The 24,834-nt window shown below is 38.0% G+C and overlaps 1 protein-coding gene across 2 annotated transcripts in view; it reads right to left on the bottom strand.

The window, feature by feature from the left end:
* Positions 1 to 24,834, bottom strand: part of TULP4 (TUB like protein 4) — a 258,940-nt gene that overhangs the window by 162,697 nt on the left and 71,409 nt on the right. The window lies entirely within an intron of this gene.

Below are 24,834 nucleotides of genomic sequence, written 5' to 3'. Positions count from 1 at the left end.
TGCAGGGACTTTAAAGAATGATGTATTCACAGGGCTCTAAAACTTAAGGACAGAAGATGACAGCACAACTGTACTGGAACATGGTAAGGAAACAGTGTAGTACTTTATGACTCTTCCTATCTGTTAACAAACAATGCATTATTTTAAGACTCTTCATAAACTGCACTCAATAAGGAGACACCAGAACTAATTAAAGAGGCTGTAAACTTGCAGCTGAAAACTGTAAGTGTATTTCCAGGTAGTGTAGGGGAAAAAAAAAAAAAAAAATTAAGAATTTTACTAAGCACACTGCTCTCAATTTACAAAGAGTACTTATGTATATGTATCGAAGGTACCAAAAAATATATTCCCATTTCAGGAAAGGAAAAAATTGTATTAAATTTGTATTACTCAAGTCATGTTTGACGTCTGCAATTACAACAGGTGCTCACTGTGACTTGTATTCATCGTCTGTTACTGGTATATATTGAGAATTACAATGTGTGTGTGTATAAAGTGTTTATTGTCCTATGACTTCAAAATTTCAAAAAATTACACATAGCTGTAGAACCTGGGAATAAAACTGGAAAGCAATCACATTTACAAAAGACTACTTTGGGGGAATTAACTTACAGTAGGATATAAGCAAGCTATTTAAAGAAAATTATAAACTCTAATGGGAAATGAAGACAAATGGAGAGATTATATGAGAATTCTATCTGTCCAGAATACTAAATATAGCAACAGAGACATGAGCCCAATTAATATGTAGGTTTGAAACATTATCAAAACCTTGGTAAAAAGAGCCACATGGAGATGGGTAGGAAGAGACAGCACAGGCTCCTGGAACCACGAGGACTGGGTGGCAGATGGGGACTGACATACGGCGCATGCAGCGTCAATCCCATGGACACGTCTAGCTGGTTCGCCCTTGTTTGGACCCCAAAATTTTTTCAGCAGCTGGAATCTACTCGCTGTCACTTTGGCTATTAAGAATAAAGAAATGATAGTGAACTTTATCAGAAAAATTGAGTAGACAGAAATACCAAAGAGTATTTGGAAAGGAAAAATAAGAGGTTTTCATGATAAAATTTCAAAGTAAATAGATTTATATATTTATTTTAACTATAAAAATAAAGTTTAAATGTGGTTATTAGAGATACAGAGAGTATGATCAAAATTAGAAGGGTTTTCTTTAAACCAATATTCACTGCATGAGAACATGATAAATCCAACATATAAAAATTTACTATGCTTCCTGCCTCAGTACCCGTAGCACTGTGGTTATGGTGCTGGCCACATGCACCCAGGCTGGCAGGTTCGAACCCGGCCTGGGCCAGCTAAACAACAATGACAACTGCAACAAAAAAATAGCCACAGCTACGTGGGAGGCTCAGGCAAGAGAATCACTTAAGCCCAAGAATTGAGGTTGCTGTGAGCTGTGACACCACAGCATTTTACTGAGGGCGATCTAATGAGACTCTGTTTCCAAAAAAAAAAAAAAAAAATTTACTATGCTTCCTAAAGTTAAAGAAGCAGTACTGATCAGTGCACATAGATGACAACTTGATACATTCTAAAATTTCAACCTAATTAACAAATGAAGAAATAAAAACTAAAACCATGATATAGTACTTTATATCCCTTAATTAACACAGGGGTCCTCAGACTGCCGCCCGTGGGCCACATGAGGTGGTGTGATTGTATTTGTTCCCGTTTTGTGTTTTTACTTCAAAATAAGATATGTGCAGTGTGCATAGAAATTTGTTCATAGTTGTTTTTTTTAAACTATAATCCAGCCCTCCAACGGTCTGAGGGACAGTGAATTGGTCCCCTGTTTAAAAAGTTTGAGGATGCCTGATTCAGAATTTCTAGACTCCAGAAGTCTTAAAAAAGAAAAGGTTGGTGTTAACTATTTTGCCAAATTTCCCAAAGGAATCTGGAAATACACAACAAAATCTAAGTACTCAATTTGTTATAACCTATTCATCCCACTTTTGAGACTGTATCTCCAAAAAGTAAGCACAAAGGAATTTGTATTTTTAAAAAGAGTAATACAGTATTTGCTCCAAGGAAAATCTGAAAATATTTTTTAAATGCTCCCAATAAGCAAATGTTTACATAAATAATGTTATAGCAATACAAAAAGATGCTGCTTTTTGACAACAAATTCACCCCCTTTGCCAATATGGATAATCCCTGATTGACATACACAGGGTGGCTAAGTTTACTAAGTCCACATACATAGTCATAAAAATAGTTATATAAGGGAGCACACCCACCAAGAGTTTTCCCCAGGAAATGCCACCATTTTTTCACATCTTAAAAACACAATGTGTGTAACTATCAGTTGTAAATTATTGAATTTGATAAATTTTACTCTTACTTTTGGATAATCTGCAAAAACAGATTTGCTGCTGAGCCCCTCTACTCAGGGTTAACACTCACTGAGTATTGTGCAGACTTGGCCTCAAAAGCAGACTTGGCAGAGAGCTGGGGCACAAAACACAGTGCAGTGGGGAAAGCTACCTACACAGGCCGAAGCAGGAGACGGTTCTATGCCAAGAGAAAGGGCCTAATGAAGCATTCATGCCTCGTGTCACTCTGGTCTCTCATCAAGTGTGACCATATGTGGCTCAGTACTACACAGCTCAGGACCATCCATGCCAGAAAATGCAAACGCAAAGTACACACCCACATATAGACACTGATAAAGACCAAAACATAACAAAAATTATGCAGCATTTAGGATTTATGACATATTTATTTAAGTTTGTTTAAATGATCAATCACCAGAAACAGAATCTCAGCAAGAGAAGAGATTTTAAGCATTTTATATAAAATGTTCAAGTCAGAGATTAAGATCAAGAAAAAGATCCAGATAAGAGAGTTCGCATTTGGTAGGATAAACAATGTAGAAAACTTTTACAGATTCTTAACCAGAGAGTATAATAAATGTTATATAAGAAAATAAAACTAAATTAATGGAGAGCTCGGTAAGCATCCTGCACTCAAAAGTTAGGAGTCGCCCTATAATCTGAATGAATACACTACTGTTCCAGGTTTATTTTAATGGCTAATTACAAAACAATTCTGATAAAATTCTTTCCCCCAAAATGTATTTTCACTGGTCACAAATTATCGAGACTACTGTATACTCCAAAGTGAAATTACAGATCCCTGCATATGCCCCACTGCCCACAAGGAAAGCTTGATTCACCTCTTACCTTGCCATTTCATTAGCATTCCCTGAGTTCAAGGCTGCTCTTGGTACTCAGCTCCACATACAAGCATGGAGAAGGCCCACCTCTCAGGAGGGCTGACACCTGCATGGGGAATGGTCTTCAGAGAGTTGACCAAGGGGAGTCCTTAAGATAAAGTGAGGCAATGCTCCCCTGAGCCAAGAAGAGTCTTTGCATAATCAAAGTCTGTCTCAAAAGCCAGGTTCAAAAAATGTTCTGTGATCATCACCCACCTTCAAAGCACCCTCCCCACCCATGACTCCCAATCCCACCTGGTCCCTTTCTGGTCCTGGCTCCAGAGCAGGATTCGATGCCTGCACTCAGTTCACCTTCCAACTGCTAGCTAGCCTCTCTAGTCTCCATGAAAGGTACAATGTAATGTGGCCTGTTGAATGTTTCAAATATTAAACCAGCCTCCATCACATGAAAATGTATTGATGCTAAATTTCTCCAAGGGATATAGAAATGAAATGGAATAGTTCAAACCTGTTCTAAGACAGACCTGAATGAGACAACAGGTGTGGACTGAGCCATGCACTTCAACTGCATGAGAATATCCAAACTACGGTTTTTAACTGCAATAGTATGTTCACCAAATTATGTTTCCTTTACACCTAAACTTTCAAATGCCCATTTTTGATTTTTCTTATTTGTTACACTTTAAAGCACGGTTTGTATAGAAGTGTTCCTGTCAGGTGCTCCCAAGGCAGCCGGTATTTTCTCTATCAATGCTCCACCACACTCCACTGTTACTGCTATCTAAATTCTACCTTCCCAGGCTGTGGGCTCAAACAGGGTAGAGGTTGCAGCATAGACGATGTTTCTTCTGAAACCCACTCCATTCATTCCCCACTTCTAGTGCAAAGCCCTGGCACTCCCCTCCTCTGGGAATCACCATTCCCTACACTCAGCCTACAGTCTTGAACAGGGATGGCCTGAGCCTAAAGAAACCTACCTCTGCTTAGACTGCATGTGGCTCAGGCTGGCCAGTCAAAGCATTGCCTCCTTTGGGTCATAGTGACTGGTTAGGTGTGGGCAGCACATGACTAACACCACAGAATAAGAGTCAACATCAGTACTTTTATTAGGAGGAAAATGAGGCTCCCTTTTTCACTAGAATGAGAACTAGAAGACAATTAGCCTGAGGTAGCCAAGAGCAACCATACTGCAAGAGCTTGCCTGGGAGTAAAGCTAACACACAGAAGCAGAGAGATGGAGAGACATGAAGGCCCAATGGCTCAAGTCATGGCTCAAAACTGATATCCTCTGGATGTTTTTAGTTCCTTTTATTAATTGCTTGCACTAATTTAAGTAGCTTTTCTGTGCTGACAACCAAATAGATCATAATTAATAGAATTTGTGTTCATCTTGTTCACTCCTATAACCTTGGCACTTAGCATGGTTGGTAACACACAGAAGATGCTTAATGTTTGTTTGTTTTTTTCAAATGAATTAAATGGAAACTTGGGGGGGTCAAAATTATTTGATGTACCATTTTTTAAAATAAGATACATGTTGACGCTGGCGTGGATGTGGAGAGAAGGGAACACTTTTACACTGCTGGTGGGACTGCAAACTAGTACAACCTTTCTGGAAGGAAGTATGGAGAAACCTCAAAGCACTCAAGCTAGACCTCCCATTTGATCCTGCAATCCCATTACTGGGCATCTACCCAGAAGGAAAAAAATCCTTTTATTTTAAGGACACTTGTACTAGACTGTTTATTGCAGCTCAATTTACAATCACCAAAATGTGGAAACAGCCTAAATGCCCACCAACCCAGGAATGGATTAACAAGCTGTGGTATATGTATACCATGGAATACTATTCAGCTATTTAAAAAAATGGAGACTTTACATCCTTCGTATTAACCTGGATGGAAGTGGAAGACATTATTCTTAGTAAAGCATCACAAGAATGGAGAAGCATGAATCCTATGTACTCAATCTTGATATGAGGACAATTAATGACAATTAAGGTTATGGGGGGGAAGCAGAAAGAGGGAAGGAGGGAGGGGGGTGGGGCCTTGGTGTGTGTCACACTTTATGGGGGCAAGACATGATTGCAAGAGGGACTTTACCTAACAATTGCAATCAGAGTAACCTGGCTTACTGTACCCTCAATGAATCCCAACAGTAAAAAAAATAAAATAAAAGATTCACTATTTAAAAAAAAAAAAAAAAGATGTATGTTGACAGTAAAACAATTACCACAATTCATCTTTACCAAGAAAAAACATGAAAAGTTGACTTTCCAGGAATAAATCTAATGTAGAAAAGAAGCATTCCATTTATATTAGCTATTATAAATAAATGAAAATTAAATGTTTTTCAGACTACATGAGAGGCTTGGTATTTCCTTCCAGATTAAGCTAAGTCTATGATACCCGTGCACAGTCAGGTGGCAACATGAATCGTTCCGTACTTTCATTCATTACAAAAGAGATGTAGCTACCTCAAAGGAACACCTGGCTCTCGGTCACATCTTTAAAAATTTAACTGGCTCTTTCTTTCAAATAAGAAATATAAGAGAGCTCCTCAACAACAGGGCCAAATATTCCTAATAAATGTCATACCAGCTAAGAGTGGGTTTTCTTCTTAATAATTAAATTCTCCATTCTTTAGACATGAAGGAAATCCTATTATTTATGTGACTGAAACAGCAGAACATAAACTGGGGGCGGGTATCTAATACTGAACAAGGGCTTATTATGAATTCATTACCATATTTTGAGTTTTCAAGTCGCAGAGACTGATCCTTGAAGACCAAATCACATTTCTCCCAGTCCTTTCTGCACTAACAATAAATTTTCATGACTTCTGGCCACAGCTGAGGAAGCATACAATTTGGGGCTGTGAAACAAAGTTACTGGTCTATATGATAATAAACCCAAAATAGCAGGCCTATCTCAATGTCACTAAAGCCCTGGAAATGATTTCTCTTTCTGGAACTAAGCGACTATAAGAATACAGTATTTACATTGTTTTTTAAGGTGCCAAAGCCAAGTCGCTACTCCCATGGAGCTTATTAATCAACTTGTTTAATACTCAGAGAACTTGTTTAAGACTCAGAGAACTCAAAAACAGTATTTTTAGGATAAAGTAAATGTTTAAAAGAAAAAAAGACCCAAAAGCGCAAAGCTGTTTTGGGACTGTAGAAAATATATTTAAAATAGGAAACAAAGGAAACCAGAAGAATTTAGAACCTTAGAGCTGGAAGAGTTCTTAAAGACCACCTCATTTTTAGGAGTAAGAACATTTTAAAGGCAGAAAGTAGCTGATGGAAAGTCACATATTATTGACTACCACAGCTGAACCAGAGCCCAGGTTTACCATTGCAGGGAAGTTTTAAAGAGATGGTGGCTGAAGCATTAACTCATTTTTTCTCAACCACTGTCTTCATTTTTACTGTATATCTATTTAAAAAACAAATGAACCACTATAGCATTATTTTTAATGACTCAGTGACAGAGGGATCCTGTTCTCTCCTTAACTCTGGGTCTGGGGAGTCCAGTACCAGAGAGAGCTTTCACACCAGTCTCTGACAGCAGGAAGGTATTTGAGGACCTACTTCTCAGTCCCCATCCATTTCACGCAAACATATTCAGATCCAACTCCTCAGCCTACCGCAGGAAGGCAGTCCAAATTGTATGGCTTAAACTTCTCTTGCCAAACAACCTTAGCCCTGTGACAAAATGGACAGAGCTCGAAGACAGTGATGAGACTTGAACTCGATTCTGAGCAAAATCCCTGTCTCCAAAAAAAGGAAGAAAGAATATGTTTTGTACTCGTTAAGAAATCTTTCACCCACGGCTTCCTTACAGCAGGACAAATATACTAATTAAAGCACTCTCAGACTTGCCAGTTTGTTTTTAAACTTCTGCTAGAAATGGAAGAATAGAGATTACCATTTAGGTAAAGTCAGAACTTCGTTTAGTGACAGAATTAGGAATGTAAGTCATTTTTGAAATGAAATTCTAACTTTACCTGAATTTGTATTTTGAAATTACAAATCACACGTGAATGGTACATACCCATACTGGTGCATCATCTTTAATAAAATTAAATGAGGAAGACTGGTTGGTTCGCTCAGAAATTTATTTCACATAGTCCTAGAAGAGTGGTTCTCAACCTTCCTAATGCTGCGACCCTTTAATACACCACAAAATGAGGAACTATATTAAAGGGTCGCTGCATTAGGAAGGTTGAAAACCACTGTGCTAGAGGATAGGAAGTGCAAGATTAAGGTGCTGGCAAGTTAGTTTTCATTCTAGGCCTCTTATAGGCAACATCTCACTGTATGCTCATATGACCTCTTTTTTATACAAATTCTCTACTGCGTCTTCTTAAAAGGACACTGATCTCATCATAAGGCCCCAGGCTCATGACCTCATCTACTCTAATTACCTCTTCAAGGCCCCATCTCCATATATCATCACAATAGGGACTAGGGCTTTAACATATGAATTTGGGGGGCACGCAAATATTCAGTCTATAGCATTCTTTCAGCAGATTTTTTTAAAAAGTATTAGTATGGGTGAGGTAATTTCTGAAATTATTTTAGATGTATTATAGGAGAAGGAAATAGAAATATGAAATGGAAGAAGTATTAGGGTGGTTTGGAATGGGAACTATCAGCATAAATTCATGATTCCTAAAATATATGTGCGTACATATGTGTGTGTTTATACACACATGTATGTATGTGTGTCAGCTTACTGCCTCTCAGCTCTGACACACCCATCAATATATGCACTATAATAATGGACTTCCTTTAAGCACTTCTCCTTTAGAGTGAGCACAACATTAAGCTTTCTTGAGAGATGGCACTAGAGGCACACTGTAGGAGAAAGACACTTTCGATAATTTCTAGGGCTCTTGGGGGCGGAGGATGTCATGTGGGTATAAAGGAATCCAGTCAAGTCTGCCTATCCACTGGCCCAGAACACAAGTCTCTCTTGTGACCTCACAGCTCTGATCTAGTGACAACATTTCTACAACACCCTCAACATGGAAATCAGAGTTCCTGCCATTTGTCCATTCTCTCAGCCACCTATGGCCTGGAGGACCACACAGTGAGTGGCTGGTCATTCATTCTGTAGTCCCCTGCGCCCCTCAACCCCTGCATGGCCCATTTACCTTGAAAGATTTCTGCCCCCAGACGTCTCCTGCACACCATCGGACCATTTGGTGACTGCCTTCCCCTTTGCCTACACTCCAGGGGGTTACTTACTGTTTTCTCAGCAACTCCAGGCCAGCCCCAGTCTGACTAAGCCAACAAAATTCTCTATTATACCCTGGGCTGAACCATGCCTTCTCCACTGCTTTGTGAACCCCCCTTCCCAGCTTGTCCTGGCCTGGTCTTTTCTATATTGATTACATATTGAAATGATATCTTAGATTAAATAATATATTCTTGAAATTAATTTCACCTGTTTCCTTCTGCTTTTAAATGTGGTTATTATTTAAAAATTAGTATTACATATGGGGTTCATATAATATTTCTACTGTAAAGTGCTGACTTAAAATATAATAATGCTTTTTTCAAAAGAAGTGTTGATATCTAAAGTATTTCATTACTAGGGGAAAATGTCAATTTATAGAAACTAACTCTCCTAGGTGCGTTCAATCTTGGAAATAAAGTAGATAATTATGTTTTTAAAAGCATAATTAAGGGAAAAGAAAATTTTAAGGCCTAGGAGACAAGAAAGAACTCCTTGGTCATGTTGTTTAAGTAATTCCTAATTAGTCACAAATGCCATCTGTAGTGAATTCCCTACAGGAAAATAAAATCTGTGAAAAATACCAACTGAATAGAGACAATAGATGGTTTTTACACTTTTGTTTTTCTGTATGAATATAATCAATTTCCCAAGTACTAAACATTAATTCAGAGTATCTTATAAACAAAGCCATTCAACATTCATGTCTGCTACCAAAGAGTTTACAAAGTAGACCACAGTGACAAGGATGGCCCTTATAAGCTTTCTTTTTCTATTTGAAGGCTCTAATTAATGAAGTCTTCCTTAAACTTTAAAAATTTAGGAAGCAAAGAAAGGGAATAATAAACAAAATTGGTTTTTGCTTTAAACACTGCTATCAGGCTTATACAGAGGGAGGAAACAGTAAGGTTGGGAGTGAGCTTTAACAGGGCTATTTCAAAATAAAAGTACCAAGGATGCAGACATTTCCCTCTGTCTTTTAGTAAACCAAATCTAGGCCAAGTTGAAAAAAACAACACAGTTAGTAAGAATTCCCTAAGACGGCAACAATGAGGAAAAGAAACCAAATGTTGATTACCAGAAGGTAATAAAAAACATCCAGCAGTATAATTTTGGGCAAAATGCACAGGTGTGTATGTTTTGGAGTTCAGAGTCAAGTATGTGGGACCCAACTGGAAACACCAAACCACTGCACCATACAGATTCTCATGTTCTCCCTCCCCACCCTATCCTATGTCATATCCCAGAAAAATGACTTTGATTTCTAGACAAAAACTTTCTAATTAAATATGATACCCAGTGCCCTATGTTTATGCCTAAAAGCCTTGCTGGTAAAGGATCATAGGTCAGGTTCTTCGAGCGTGGGTAGAACAAAGACGCAGTCAAGAATGCCTTGTAGCTAAGGAAACAACACACATTAGGTGTCCAATGTCTCAGAATCTCAGACCTATAGTGGAACTAGTGGCTGGAGCTCATCCACCCTCCCATCTGGGTTACCTCTCACCCTGCTGCTAACCCTCACCTGCCTCACACCTTACATTCCACTCCCACATTTAGTAGTCAAGGCCACTCCCCAGGAGAGAGGCCACTGTTCCAGCCTCCAGAGGAAATGCAGAGAATAAAAAACCCCAAGGATGGGCGGCGCCTGTGGCTCAGTGAGCAGGGCGCCGGCCCCATATACCGAGGATGGCGGGCTCAAACCCAGCCCCGGCCAAACTGCAACAACAAAAAAAAAATAGCCGAGCATTGTGGTGGGCGCCTGTAGTCCCAGCTACTCGGGAGGCTGAGGCTGGAGAATCGCCTAAGCCCAGGAATTGGAGGTTGCTGTGAGCTGTGTGACGCCACGGCACTCTACCGAGGGCAATAAAGTGAAACTCTGTCTCTACAAAAAAAAAAAAAAAAAAAAAACCCAAGGATGACACTGAATCTAACAAAAACCAACAAGAACTAATAATTAAGGCACTCTCTTCTGTTCTAGAGGCTATGATGCCCATTGTCTGTAGGACACATCTTTCAGCTACCACAACCACTTTTGGAGGAAGACGTCATCATCCTTCTACAGATAATGCTACCATAGTATGTAGAAGGCAAGTAACTTTGTCCCAAATCACACAGAAAGCTCAGCTCTTCCCAGGCAGTCTGGTTCAAGAATCCATGGGTGCACGTATGATCATGAACAGTGATTATATAGTTAAAGAAATATTGGTCCAGGACTTTGGTAATAATCTAATCCACTCATTTCAATAAGAAATACAAGAACATTGTCTCGCCACCAAATGGGCCCACCACATTAAGGAAAAAAAAAAAAAAAAGATGTTCAGTAAAGCACATCATTTCAAAATTTTAGGATACCTAGGAAAAATAACAGATGCAAAAACTTCTAGAGTTTTTAAAGTCACATGAAAAGGATTTAGAATAATAGCAGCCAATTTTAAAAAGCTTTCACCTGTTGTACATGTTTATATCTAATAACTCATTTAATCCTTACAACAAATCCCCTTAGTAGAAAGTACTATTTATAAACCCATTTCACAATAGTATAAAGATGTTAAGCAATATACCATGGGATCTACAAAAAGTTCATGGAAAATGTGTACTGTGAAAAAACTATGCTTGAATTTCGAAAAATTTTTCACCAAAAGAAATTCATAATTGCTTATTATAACACGTCTAGGTTTATGAAAAGAACCTAATTTGAGGCACTAAGAAGGGTAAGATATTACTTTGAAAAAAGCCCTTATCAGAGCAACATGAATTCTGCTAAAACCAAAGTAAGAACAAACATCAAACTTATGGTGAAGCTTAAGTGGAAGAGTGGTGAAATCACTAATGCTTTACAAAAAATTTAGGCGACTATCACCCAAAGAAATTACCAGTTTACAAAAGGACAACTCGTTTCAAGAAGGGACAAGATAATGGTGAAGGTGAAGCCCAGAGCAGCAGACAATCCACAATTTTCAAGGAAAAAAATTAATCTTGTTTGTGCTCTAATTGAAGAAGATTGATGACTAACAGTAGAAGCACTAGCCAATATCACAGACATCTCAAATGATTCATCTTTTACAATTCTGAATTAAAAATTAAAGTTGAGCAATTCACTCTGTGGGGGCCAAAACTATTGCACCCAGATCAGCTGCAGATAAACTTTCGACGGAAATTTTAAACAAGTAGGAGCAAGATCCTGAAGGATTTTTTCAAAAGATTGTAACCAGAGATGAAACACGGCTTTACCAGTACAATCCTGAAGACAAAGCACAATCAAAGCAATGACTACCAAGAAGTAGTCATGGCCTAGTCAAAGCAAAAGCAAACCAATCAAGAGCAAAGGTCATGACAACAGTTTTAGAGGGATGCTCAAAGCATTTCACTTGGTGACCTTCTGAAAGTCCAACGAAAGACTGTATCTGTTTCATCTGTTGAGAAAGTTAACCAAAGCTTTAGAAGAAAAATGCCTGAGAAAGCTTCACTAGAGAGTCCTTTTCCACTAAGACAATGTTCCTGTTCGTTCTTCTCATCAAACAAGGGCAATTTTGTAAGAGCTTTTATGAGAAAGCATTAGACATCCACCTTATAGTCCTGATTTGGCTCCTTCTGATTTCTTCCCCCAATCTTAAAAAATATTTAAAAGGCACCCATATTTTTCTTCAGTTAACAAAGTAAAAAAGACTGTATTGACATGGTTAAACTCCTAGGACCTTTGGTTCTTCGGGGATAGACTAAATGGCTAGTATCATCACTTATAAAAGTGCCTTAAAGTTAATGGATATTAAGTTGAGAAAATCAAGTTTTTATTTTTATCTTTTAATTCCATTTTTTCCATGAACTTTTTGAAGTCTCACACTTAAAGTCACAACACTACTAAGTGATGGAGCTAGGATTTAAACTGAACTTTCAACTACCATGCTTGTCAACAACCTCTCATAGTTTGAAGACAAAATTCTGAAGGAACCTACCTAGAAATCTCCACTTTGTCAAACTATCAATCAATCAAACAATCAGTCAAACTATCTGCCTAATCGTAAAGGCAGAATTACGATTATTTTTAGAAACAAAGTCTTAAAACGCATGGCTTACAATTTTTTCCTTGGTGATTATGCTGCAACAAAAAGGAGTTAAACCAAGAAAGACAAAAACACAAGTTCCGAAAAAACAGGTGATACTGCAGAAACAAGGGGCAAATGGAATTCATAAGACGATGTAAAAGTAAGTTCAGGAAATCATCTGGGCAGCAGGCCCACTGAACAACCAATCTGGAGAGCAGTAAGAGGAAAAAGGACTCCCAGATGGAGGCTTCCAGAAAAAAAAAATTAAAAATAGAGCTAATAGACCATCAAATTGATTTGAATGTGTGGAACTACAATGAAGACATAGGAAAACTTTGCAAGAGAAAAAGAAACTGAACAGTGGTGAAAAAGATAACTTTTCTTATCATAAGAAGAATAAAGATTGTATAATAAAGGAAACAATCTGGGTGATCTGAGAACAATAGTGACATGGTTTAAATAAGGTAAACACTGAGTAATAAACTAACCAATTACTGTGATAAAGCAAGATTGAGATGTCTAGGTAGTAGGACAAAGCTAGACTGAGTGAAGAAGAAGAAAAAGAAGAGAATTAACTATCTACCAAAATGGGAATGAAGTCAACAGACAAAATCCTAAAACTAGTTCATCTAAGATATGAGCTTTTGGTGAGTAGCCAGGACAAGAGGTAGGTAGGAAGAAGACAGAAGTTAGAATATGTCTATTTTTCATTATAAGCATTTACCCATGTGTTAAGTATTACTGTAAAAATATTAAAAGTAATCCACAGACCGAGTTTTTAGGTGAAATGAATTCAGATTTAAATATAAAGCAATAGTCCCACTTCTACCTCCTTGTTAGAAAAGTTCCTTGTTCAAAATGAGAATTCAGGTGCATCTTAGAATGGGTACAGGCGATTGCACTAATGTACACAGCTATGTTTAACAATAAAAAAAAAATGAGAATTCATAATACACATTTAGAAGAGCTATTCCTCAAATACCATCAGTCTGTAATAATTGGCTCCACTTAAGTAGTTAGGCTCACACATACATTGTCACAATCTGGTGACTGATGTTTAGTTGCTACTTCTTGAAGGCCATTATTAATTAAATTTAGACAATGCTATCAACACTCAGTTATGTTCATTGGCTGATAAATCCACTGAACCAAACAATAATTTTTATACTGATGTTTGCTTTTTTCAACACATTCTATTTAAATGTGATAGTATTTTAATGGTTGGAATACAACTCAAACCTTCTTTCATCCCCAAAACATTTAATGCTATTATTTTTGTCATTACTGTTTATGTCTGGTCCCACCTCCCCAAGCAGCTTTGCCTTCCACTACTCTCTCCAAGACTTTGCCAAACTCCTCCATTTCCAAAACACATGCCACTGTCATTCACAATTCTTGTTTCTCTGCTTCATCTTCTTGAAGCAATGTCATACAAAAGAGAAAACATAAGGTCATGAATTAAAATCCCAGGTCTACCATCATCTAACTCTGCAACCTGGGACAATTTCCATTAACATCTCTGAATCTCAGATTCTTCAACTGTATGACGATGATAACACAAAGCTATAGAGAATGGCAAACACAATAATAAAAATAAAAAATAAGGGCATATAGCCCGGGTACGGTGGCTCACACCTGTAATCCTAGTATTCTGGGAGGTTGAGACAGGTGGACTGCTTGAGGTCAGGAGTTCCAGACCAGCCTGAACAAGAGTAAGAACCCATCTCTAAAAAACAACCAGTCATTGTGACAGGCAACCGTAAGTCCCAGCTACTTGGGAGGCTAAGGCAAGAGGACTGCATGAGCCCAAGAGTTTAAGGTTGCTGTGAGCTACAATGAGACTCTTAAAAAATATATATATATATATGAACAAAAATGAGACTCTTAAAAAATGATGGGCACATATATATGGTAATTATCATCAGCAGTAATAACATCATTTCCATGCAAATAATATCTGTCCTCTGATGCTGAGGTCACTTGGCAGGAACAATTCCTTTTTCATCACTGGAGAGCCAAAGCCCAGCAACGGCGAGCCTAGCACGGGTGTTTAAATGGTTATGGAACCAAAATGAACTTTCACGGTCCAGCTCATGCCTGACTGCCCCCAGAAGCTTCACTAACCATGCTGGCTCACGGCGTTCCATCCTCCAACCTATTACAAAGCTCTGTAGATCGGCCCAGTGCAACAGCTACCACCCATTTCTTCATGCCTGTTCTAAAAAAAGTAGACAGACTTGCCAGGGAAATGAAGTTACTATGGCTATATTCAGTGAGTTTAAAAATATACTTCTGAAAGATCTACTCTACTTCATTCATATACTGCTTCATTCTCTCAGTCTCACTATGAAGATCCTTTCATTCAGTTTTTCCTACTTAGGAAATCTTTTATAATATAGTTGGCAGATAAAAATGGAATATCCACCAAATTCCAGGTGCATTTTATTGGTTTAAATTCCTTTCCAGGATATAAAACTAAGTAAGTTGGCATTATACATTTCACTCAATACAGTAGGTTTATCTGCAAAGGCTATAGTAAGCCCTCAGTATCATTGAGAGGCTCTTGGAAACTTCAACTTTTAAGTGAAACAAAAGATCGTATGCTATAGTAACTCTACTATCATTATACTTAGCCTGTAGTAAACTGGTTTCATTATGCAGTTCATCATTTTGCTTGGAACCCCAGTCTCCAAGAACTTGCTGATGATGTTAGGTGATGACCTACAGTATAGGAAGGGGGTTATGGTTTGCAATTCATACCTCAGATGCTACACAGATCTGAAAAGTGTTGATCATATCACCAAAGCCACAACAAGGTAGCCATGAGCTACTCACATCTCACTGACTATATCCTCTCTCTAGATTCAATGTAACTGAGTGAGGCAGACCTCCTAAAATGAATAAAGGTAATGCCTAGAAAGAAAACCAGACAGGCATGGTCACCTAACATGCTAAGATGTGTTCACATAAATAAAGATGGTTGCTTTACCAGAAGGGCTACATAAAATAAGTAAAGTCCCTAATATTATCACATATATTATCTTTAATAGGTCAAAAACACATGATTATATAATTATATAACTTTTCAAACTAGATTACAACCACATGCTGAATACATTAAGCACAGAAACAGTCATATCTGAGCATTTGCATAAATCAAATTATAAAGACAGCACCCTGGTTGAGCCATCTACCATTTAAATTAATCTTGAACAGATAAAAACTCCCGTTTCAAACCACAAACATTTCATAGTACAGTTGAAATGTGCAAAGAACATTACTGCCTCTCCAACAAGGACAATTTTGTTCCAAGGCAAGCAAAAGGTACAGGTCCTTTTCCTTGTCAACCAGTCTCCCACAGCATTTTCCTGCGGATGCCAGGAACCTGATTTGACAAGGTGAATACAGTCACGCACTCAGGATGGGCTGGGGAATACAGTGCCCTTCACATCACACAGGAGAGAGAAATGTTTCTCTGAAGTCTGAATGTGGTGGCTTAATCTTCTTGCATCACTGACAAAAACTCTAAATTCTAATCTAAGTACAGACTTCACCTTCATTGCTAGATTGGAGATTCCCTGAAGTATGACCTGGGATTTCTCTTGCCCCATCCTGGCAAGCACATACAACACCTATCACACAGCAGGGATGCGACATGTATGTATTTTCTAATCCAAACTGAGAAACAAAAATCAAGTAGCACTGTCTCTGGCCTCACAAGTCAAAAAAGTAACTGAATTTCCAGATACTAGTAGTGGGTGGGCTCGCAGGACTGGAAAATACGAAGATAGTTAAGTAACTGGGTATAGTGCACAATGAGTGGGGAATACACTTATAACCTTGACTCAATTTGTGCAAAAACCAAACAGAACATGTGTACCATGTAAACAACATAACCTAAATGTATGTACCCGTACATAATCTGAAATTTTAAAAGAGAAAAAAAAGAAATATTGAAAAACAACCTAATTATTAAATAATAATAGAGGAATGATAAAGTAAATTGTGGTAATATTATTAGCCATAAAAACAAGTGGAAAATTCATAACTAAAAATACAGTAATGGCTGTTAAACAGCCAGGCGCAGTGACTCACGCTTGTAATCCTAGCACTTTGGGAGGCCAAGGTGGGTAGACCGCCTGAGCTCAGGAGTTCAAGAGTAGCTTGAGCAAAAGAGAGACCGTGTCTCTAAAACTAGACAGGCATTGTTGGGGGCACCTGTAGCCCTAGCTAGTTGGGAGGCTGAGGCAAGAGGATCACTCAAGCCCAAGAGTTTGAGGTTGCTATGGCCCTCTATGGAGTGGGACAATTAACACTCTTTCTCAAAACAAACAACAACAAAGAAAGATGTTAAAAAAAGAATATAGTTAAGTACACAGAGTGTACTCTAATCTCATCATTTACTTACTATCTCTCAATTCTCACAACTCTGAAAGAAAAGAATTATTATTTCATTTTACCATGAGTAAACTAATTAACTGAAAGACTTAGAAAGGAACACACTACTAGTTAAGTGGCAGAACTACCCTGTTTCCCCAAAAATAAGACATCCTCCGAAAATAAGACCTACTTACAGGAAATATAAGACATCCCCTGAAAATAAGACCTAGCGCATCTTTGGGAGCACACCTTAAAATAAGACACAGTCTTATTTTCGGGGAAACGGGGTAGAACTTCTTGGAATTAAGACGCGGAAAAACCAGAACAGAAAAGAAGAACGAATAGGCCATCACAGGAGTAAGACAGCCAGCCCTCCATTACGTCCATCATTAGAATACCAAAGGGGATAATCACAAATTACTAAAAATTACTTCCTAGGAAGAATTTATAAGATAAAAGATTTGCAGTGAGTTTTCACTGATTTAAATCCAAAACAAGCTGAATTTTCACATTAGAATTAATGTACAGATTGTTAACCATGTTAAATACTATATAAATGTTTGCAAATCAAACACTTTCAAATCTCTGCTAAGATTTTTTTTTCTTTTACTCAGACGGTAGAATTTTATTCAGTACTGAAAAGAAATGAACTCTCGAGCCATGAAAAGACATGGGGGAAACTTAAATTCGTATTACTAAGTAAAAGGATCCAAACTGAAAAAGCTACACACTTACATACAAACAAAGTATCCTTTCCTTCCTTCCTCCCCCCCTTTTTATTTAATTTTTAATTTGTTTTTAATATAAGTTTAAGGAAGCTGGTCAACATTACACATGATGAAGCAAACACTCAGCAGTCCACAGTGGCTCTGGGTCTTCTAAAAGGAGGATGAGCCAGAGAAAAAGCAGGAGGGTCTTCAGCCCCACCTCACAGCACAATGTAAACCTAAGATTCAACTACAGGAGAAATCATTCTAGTAATCTACAAATTCCCACTCTTTCTGGAATTGTAACACACGTCATATAGTGTTTTTAGGAAAGAGAAAAGATAAGTACCTCAGAAGTAAATTTTTTAGAATATTTTTATAACACTTCAACTAAATATGCATTATTAAGTCAAGTCCTCCCCAATGGTAAGTGGTAGAGTTTAAGCGAAGTGACACATGAGGATGGCGGTGAAGGAGAACAGTGGGCCTGCTTCACATCTGATTCCAAGGTCAGATACAGCAGGAAGTCTTGCTAATTAAGTTTATCTGGGGACAAGGGGAACACTGGGAGACTTGTGAGCAGTGCACTTGACTAAACAGGGTTGTCTACTGAAATGGAGAAGACAAAAGGCAAGACCGGCTTAGGTGAAGGGCAAGGGAAATGAGCTCTGTTCTGCCTGGGGGACCTTCAGTCTGAGAGGCCTACTGACTGTCCACCTTTGCATCTTTGCATCTTGTATATTAAGCTAGAGAATGGAGTCCAGAACTAGAGGGAGATGGCAGACAGATACAAATTTGGGAGTCATCAGCACATAGGTGAGTTTAAAGCCAATTTACAGAGATAATCTAGGAAAACACATATGCCTGGTCCCCTCTCACGTGTAGAAATGAGGTCTGAAAAGACAGACCCAGCAAAGAAAGGTGGAGAGTAGAAGCCAGAAGATACAGGAAAACCAGGATAACTTGGTGTCCCAGTGAGAGAGGACATTTCAACTCTACTGATGTCACCAAGACATCGGTGCAGTAGAGACTCAAGGGTTTAGCAGTGTGAAGTCACTGGAAATACAACCATCTCAGTGGAGTGGCAGAGAAAAGAAACCACACTGATGGAGGCTAAAGAGTTAACGAAAAAAATGTATTTATTAATTTTTTTATTTTTTATTGTTTTTAAGAGATAGGGTCTCACTATGTTGCCAGGCTGGAGTGCAGTGGCTATTCACAGACACAATCCCACTACTGATCAACATGGGAGCTTTGACCTGCTCTGTTTCCGACCTGGGCCAGTTCACCCCTCCTTAGGTAACCCGGTGGCCCCCTAACTCCCAGGAGGTCACCATATTGACGCCAAACTTAGTGCAGACAACCTACCGGCATAGCGCACTACAGCCCAGAACTCCTGGACTCAAGTGATTCTCCTGTCTCAGCCTCCCGAGTAGCTAGGACTACAAGCATGCAGAACATTCTAAACAATGGAGGTAAGGAAGTTAAGACTGAAAGAACAGACAGGTTTTCCAATAAGTTTTCCCGAACCATGTAGGCAGGTAACCACAGTGAAGCGTTATCACAGTCTGGTGCATAAAGGGGCAAGGGAGATCAAATAAAGCATCTCCGAGGAGCCATAACCAAATCCAACAATTCCAGTGAGATCACTGCCATAGCAATTTGTCCCATAATGAAACTAATTCCAAACACACATTGACTATCTACTCTTAAGTCAAGAAAATCACCTTAAATAAAAATCACTACTAACCTTGACTAATTTGTATGACATCTATAAGAAATTATTTTCTAAAAGAAAAACATTCCCAATTATTTTCTGAAAAATAATATTCACTTGTGTGACATACATGCCCACCTGTTGAAGACCCTTTCAAAAGAAAAGACTCGTCTTTAGTATATGACTAAATTATTGCCAAACTTTACAGTAAAAGGACAAATAAGAAACCACCTTTTTCAGCCAGCCAGGAAGACTCCTCCTTGCAGTCTCAGTAGGTAAGTACACACCTACCCCTCTCCCACAACACTGCCACCAAAGGTTTCAGAAAAGGTATTGGCAAAAGGGTATTTTTTTTCTGGTTACAACAGCCATGTAAAGTTGATTTGGGAAAAGTTAGTTTTATCAATTATTTATTTTTTGTGGTAATGGTTCTTTCTTGTTTTTATGAAAGATGCATTCAAGGTGGCCTCTTTTGACCATCTGACTAGAACCATTGGCATATTGATCAAATGTAAAGGTATTTATTGCAGATCAAGAATTTGCCTACTATGTCTTCACTCTAGCAAACATAGCTTGACACCATTTCATTGCAAATTTCTAACAACAGAACACATAAGAATGGCAAATTAGTCTAAAAGGCTAGACACAAACATAACAGTATTTACTTTCAGATGCAATTTATCTAAGTGAATAAACTTAAAATTTCAAAAATATTAAGAAGTAATGTTTGTTAAATACGACATAAAACAGGTTTTCCATATTAGCTGTAAATAAATGATCTTTCATTCAGCTTTTTTTCTTTTTATTCAAATTGTGAGATTACCAGATTACTAGATCTGACATCTGCAATTTGGTTATGTTCTTTGCGCAGAAATATTACATATATTCAAAAAGGGAACACTTCTACACTGCTGCTGGGAATGTAAACTAATATGTTCCTTTTGGAAAGATGTTTGGAGAACACTTAGAGATCTAAAAACAGACCTGCCATTTGATCCTACAATTCCTCTACTAGGTATATACCCAGAAGACCAAAAATCACACTATAACAAAGATATTTGTAACAGAATGTTTATTGTAGCCCAATTCATAATTGCTAAGTCATGGAAGAAGCCCAAGTACCCATCGACCCACGAACAGATTAATAAATTGTGGTATATGTACACCATGGATTATCGTGCAGCCTTAAAGAAAGATGGAGACTTTACCTTTCATGTTTACATGGATGAAGCTGGAACATTTTCTCCTTAGCAAAGTATCTCAAGAATGGAAGAAAAAGTATCCAATATACTCAGCCCTACTCTGAAACTAATTTATAGCTTATGAAAGCTATAACCCAATTATAGCCCAAGAATATGGGGAAAGGGGAAAGGGAGGGGAGGGCGGAAGATGGGTGGAGGGAGGGTGACTGGTGGGATTAAACCTACAGTGCATCTTACAATGGTACATGTGAAATTTACTAAATGTAGAATATAAAGGTCTCAAAACAGTAACTAAGAAATGCCATGAAGGCTATGTTAACCATATGTGTGATGAAAATATTTCGAATTGTATATAAAACCAGCACATTGTACCCCATGATTGCATTAATGTACACAGCTATGATTTAATTTTAAAAAAATAATAAAAAAAGAATTGGAATTATAAAAAAAAATCTTGCAGCAACAGTTTCTTCAACAGACTTCTTAAGGCATGTCTAGTGAGGACAAAGAATTTTTTGCTCATTGTGGTAGAAGGGGAATAAAGACAAGGTAACTAATCAACAAACAATGATGAATTAGTGTTATTCTTCCTGGAAATACAAAAATAAAAATAAAACCTGGGTTTTTTTTTCATGATTTCTTTAAATGAAGATACAAGTTCACAATCCCTGATTCAAAAACCCTTGTACACAGGCTCCGCACCTATAGCTCAGTGGCTAGGGCACCAGCCACATGCACTGGAGCTGACAGGTGACAACTACAACCAAAAAAAAAAAAATAGCCACATGTTGTGGTCGGCTCCCATAGTCCCAGCCACTTGGGAGGCTGAGGCAAGAGAATCACTTAAGCCCAAAAGTTTGAGGTTGCTGTGAGCTATGACATCATGGAACTCTACTGAGGGCGACATAGTAAGACTGTCTCGAAAAAAAAAAATCTTGCAAACAGATAAGTTTTAAAATTCAGAATTTTAAAAATTTTAGAAAAGTAATATAAGGCAAATCCCATTAACTAGCTCACGCCCTCATACTACTACTAAGGGTTTCTGCAGCTGAAGTGACAGGATGAAGACAGCTACTGGCTTCCTGTCAGTGTGGTCAGGTCTTGCCATTAAATCAGGTATACAAAAACTTTCTGTTTTTAGAGCCCTCAGATCTCACAGTTATAGATAAGGGATTGTAAACTTGCATTTCACACAAGTTTTACGAACATAAAGGCAAGCTGAAGAACAACGGTAGCACTCCAGAATCAAGTTCCAGCTCTTCTCTATACAAATTCCATGAATTTAGACAAATTGTTTAATATCTGTAAGCCTGAGTTTTCTTATCTATAAAATGAAAATATTGATACCAATCCCATGAGCCTTCTGTAATTAAGGTTGGAAGACACCTGACCGTTGGGCACTATGAAGTAGGATGACCAACCGGCGCAGTGCACCAGGGACTTCCCTGGCTTTACACTGCGGTCCTACATCCCGGGAAATCAGGACGGTTGGTCACTCTATGTCAGGCACTCAATAAGTGGGACGTAATCTAATATGAAGAATAGAAATTAACTAAAAGTAAAAATGCCAAGCAGAGAAATCACACAAAATACTTTCAACAGTGAAACAGCCAGCCCACTGTCCGTTATAATCCTCTCTTTAGTGGTAGGAAGAATTCTACAGTCACATCCCCTGATGTGTACTCCCTGGGTAATCCCCTCCTTTGGGGTGGAGGTAGGCACAGACTGCTCAATAAAGCCCTTTTTCAGAGATGGAAAGTCAGAAAAATTCTGAAACTACAGCAGATGCTCTCCTGCAGGCCTTGAAGATGCAAACTGTACAACATGGAGAGGGCCACACGGTAGGGGGTGTTGCAAGCCTCTAGGACCTGAGGGCCTCAGTCCTGTGACTGTAAGGAACTGATCTCTGCCTGAATGAGCTTGGAAGAGGGCCTGAGCCTCAGAGGAGCTCAGTGTCAGCTGACATCATGTTCCCAACCTTGAGCAGAAGCCCCAGACACACCATACCAAGAAGAGAACTGTGAGACCAGAAATGGGTGATGTTTAAGCCGCCAAGTCTTTGGTCATTTGTTATATACCAATACAAAAATGTATTTTAAGACAGTATTCACTTAAGTACAGATATATACATATATGTGATAAGGTGTGCACGTATGCATATAGCTACTATATTTCGAATCTGTAAAACAAACCCTTGCATAAACAACTTTTTCTTTTAAATGAAAAAAGTCAAAATTCCAAAGAAGTTTCTTAGTAAATTAAACACAGGCTGGAAAAAATAATCTCAATATACTCTTCGCTTAGTAAGTGACACTTTCATACATTGATGGAGGTGTATAAAATGGAACCACCACTTTGGAAAACTGTTGGGCCATTTCTGCTAATCCTTTTAAATGCGTGGCAACACTGTGACTGAGAGGACATGCAAGTTCAACCTTAACACACGTCCACACAGATCGGCACACAAGTGTTCACAGCAGCAGTGGCCGTGACAGCCAACAACTAGAAACCATACAAATGCCCATCGACAAGAGAATGAAAAAACCGTGGCATCTTATCTCAATGGAAAACTAACATCAATCAAAAAGAACAAACTAAAGAACAAACTTCTTCTAAACTAAGAAAATAAAATAGTGACTAATTCTCACATAAATTGGATTTAATTTTGACCAAAGTACATTAGTTAAACATTAATTTTTAATTCAACTTGTTAATATGTTGTTTAGGATATTGCATCCCCATTTATAAGTGAAATATGTTTGTAATTTCCCCTTTATAATAATATATTTTCTCCAATTTTAATATCAGGTGTATCCAGATTAAGTAGAATGATTTTGAAGTATTTCTTCTTTTTCTATTATCTATAAGGTTTGGCATGATCTGTTTTTGGAAATTATCTTTTACTTTTATTTATAAATATTAGTTGTCTATTTTTTGAGACTTTGGAAAAAAATAATAAGAAGTTAATTGATGACTCCATACTGAACCTCAGAGTCAAAGCATTCTATACTAGACATACTCTTATCTGACAATATGAATGTTACTTTCTTTGCATTATTATTATTATTCCTTAATATTTCAATGCAGCAATTGTCTGATTTCTTTTCTGCATGTATTTATCTTCGTTCATTCTTTACGAGGTTTTTGTTTCTAGTCCTTATCTTAAACATTGTTATTATTATTAAATTTTAAGCCTTTTTAATTCTGTGAAGGCAAAAAGCAGAAACCTAATAAACACATGTATATGTAAAAAAAAAAAAAAAGAAAGAAAGAAAAGAAAAGAAATAACAAACTAATAACATGCAAAGCCCCCATGAACGGGGTTAGTGCCCTCACAATAGGGGCTCTGAAAAGGCCGTCACCCTCTCATCAATGTGCAACTAGAAGATGGCCCTCACCAGAACCCTACCACACTGGCACCCTAATCTCAGACTCTCAGGCTCCAGAACTGTGAGAAATAAATTTCGGTTGTTTATAAGCCACCCAGTTCATGGTATTTTCTTGCAACGACCCAAATGAACTAAGACATATATTTCAGAAATATTCTTAATATAACTATTCAATTACCATCTAATAACATTTTAAGATGCCTGAAAAAGTCATGGACTCATCCTAAAAAAACACCCAAATAAGCGAGTAAACACCACAACATGAATATTGTCAAGGTGCTATACAACTATACTTTTGCAAAAAATTATCAACCATGCCCTTCTTTTAAATACAGTGCCTAACACTTAAGCACAGCTCAATTAAATGTTGAATTTCATAGACAATGCCACTGTTCATGTTTTAGAAGCCCAGAGAAATCTCTGTACAAATACACAGCATAATAATCTCGATATCATATACTGCACAGAAAAAACATCTTGTCCAACTAATGACTTCTTTCAATTCCAAGTACAAGAAATACAAAGCAGGCGTTAAACCATCACCAAAGAAATGCAGATGTTAATTGTGCAGGGTGAAGGTGGTACCATTTTCTTTTTTTTTTTTTTTTTTTTGGCCAGGGCTAGGCTTGAACCCACCACCTGTGGCATATGGGGCTGGCACCCTACCCCTTTGGTTAGTTAGGATCATCTATTCCAACTCCCCACTCTAATCAGAAAGCACCCTGTCCTCCCTACTGCTGGGGGTCCTCCTGCTGCCTGGACCCATCCAGCAAGGCAGTGGTAACTCTCAAGCAGGGAGAGAACAGGGATGCTGGAGACAATGACCCATTCGGGCAGGCCTCTTCTGAACTGTGCCCACCTTAGCATCTTTTCACTAGAGCACAGAAGACGACAGAACTCACGGCATGAAAAGTCTCATTTAGCAACAAGTCTAAGAAACTGAAGCAAAGGAAG

Source organism: Nycticebus coucang, chromosome 5 (genome assembly GCF_027406575.1).
Source record: "Nycticebus coucang isolate mNycCou1 chromosome 5, mNycCou1.pri, whole genome shotgun sequence".
NCBI lineage: Eukaryota > Metazoa > Chordata > Mammalia > Primates > Lorisidae > Nycticebus > Nycticebus coucang.
The sequence above is the reverse complement of the archived record's forward strand: the minus strand, read 5'-3'. Positions and strand labels throughout refer to the sequence as shown.